The 1,676-nt window shown below is 45.8% G+C and overlaps 1 pseudogene; it reads right to left on the bottom strand.

Moving 5' to 3' along the window:
- Positions 1-215: 215 nt before the first annotated feature.
- LOC123256210 lies at positions 216-624 on the bottom strand (annotated as a pseudogene).
- Positions 625-1,676: the final 1,052 nt, after the last annotated feature.

Genomic DNA, 1,676 nt, shown 5'->3' with positions numbered 1-1,676 from the left:
CTGAAGTGGGTGAGTCTGGGACTTCCCTGGGGTGGGTTCTCAGGGGACAGGGGCAAAATTGGAGTGTTCAGGTTGCAAGATGACACTCCAGACAAAAGTTGTACCTTTGGAGAGCAAGAGTTATCCAGGGGAAAGTAGTCACTTTCACAGCTATTCATGGAGGTGAACAATCAAGATAAACAGAAGTGGAATCTGTGGGCCCATCATTCCTAGACTTAGCATCCTCTGCAGCCAGTGTGGATACCCTCCATGATCTGCCTCACTGCTGATTTGCTTTTTGGAACCCAACAGATACAATTAATTCCAAACTTGCTATCCTGAGGCTGGGTACAATGGAGGCAGCACAAATTTTCATGACATTGTTTTTTCCACTTGGCCATCAAGTTCTTATCTGGATAACCTTCTTGAATGCAACACTGCTGTGATTCTCTCCTTTCAGCTCTCCTGTTATAAAAGAGGTCAAATATGACTTGTCTTCTGCTGATGAAGCCTGAAGATTGGCCAGAGAGCTTCCCCTTTGCTCTTTCCTTCCTGAGGTTCAGTTTCAGCTTCTCCCACCTTCTGATTCAGTTCATTCACTGTTGTTTCACTTAGCTCCCAGCCATCTGGAGCTTGCCTGCCTCGCTTTACAAAAAGTTCTCTACCTTTTCCATCATGAGACCAACCACGCCACCCAATTTTTCTGTGTGCACCTTGGATGTCCTACTAGGAGGCTTCTTGTCAGGCACACAGCTGAAGCTGAAAAGCTAGACCCTGAGCAAAGACTTTTCCTATTGCTTTTCCTCCCAGGCTTCTCCTCCTCTTTCCCACTCACTTAAAGAAGGTGTGAATGTCCAACCTTATCTCTCTTATGAGGAGATCCAGGAGGAAAATCCCTTTTTTCTCCCTCACCAAATGACTATCCTCAGTAACTAAACACCTTATTAATATTCAAACTCTGAGACCCTAAAGAGTACATCCAAGAGCTCACTGCTCAGAAACAAGGAAGAGGGAGTCCATACCTTTTTTTTTTTTTAACTGGTGTTGTCAGTGGGTTGGTCCTAACTAGGATTCTGAGATCCTCAATGCTGTTTGTACCTTACTTAGGATGAAATAAATGAGAATTTAGCATGTCACCATTAACTAGCTCTAAAGGGGTGGCTGGGAGGGAAGGGGAGGGGGATAAAATTGCTGCTGTCAGCACTCACTTTGAAGAAGCCCAAATGCAGCTTTGCTTCTGACTTGATTTATACACCTGGATGCACCTCTACCTCGTCTCTCCAAGGCTTCCCACTCATTAGTGATGCTTAGTTGGTCACCTGCTAACTTGGATTCTTGGAAGGTTAACAAACATGAAGTAAGAGAGGCTGAAGTAGCAGCTGTGTATGACTAAAACCCAGACAAGGTATATGGCCCTCCCTGCATTGAGGATCACCTAGAGGTGCCCAAATAATCCACCCAAAGCCTGGGTGCCCGCTGGGTATGGGGGAGAGTAAGAAGAGTTTCAGGATCTCCTCTAACTCCCAGAACTTCCCCAATCTCTCCTGGAGCTCCTGAGCAGCCAGTGCCTGGGTCTGGGCTGCTGTCAGGGGCCACTCATCTTCTGGGGTCTCCATGTGGGGAGGAAAGAACCTGCAAACAATTTGGTTTGTTTCTCAAAGGAAATATTTTATTGAAAACAAAAACAAGTTCACATG

Source organism: Gracilinanus agilis, unplaced genomic scaffold (assembly GCF_016433145.1).
Source record: "Gracilinanus agilis isolate LMUSP501 unplaced genomic scaffold, AgileGrace unplaced_scaffold57047, whole genome shotgun sequence".
Taxonomy (NCBI): domain Eukaryota; kingdom Metazoa; phylum Chordata; class Mammalia; order Didelphimorphia; family Didelphidae; genus Gracilinanus; species Gracilinanus agilis.
Note: the sequence above shows the minus strand (reverse complement) of the source record. Positions and strands in the feature narration are given on the sequence as shown.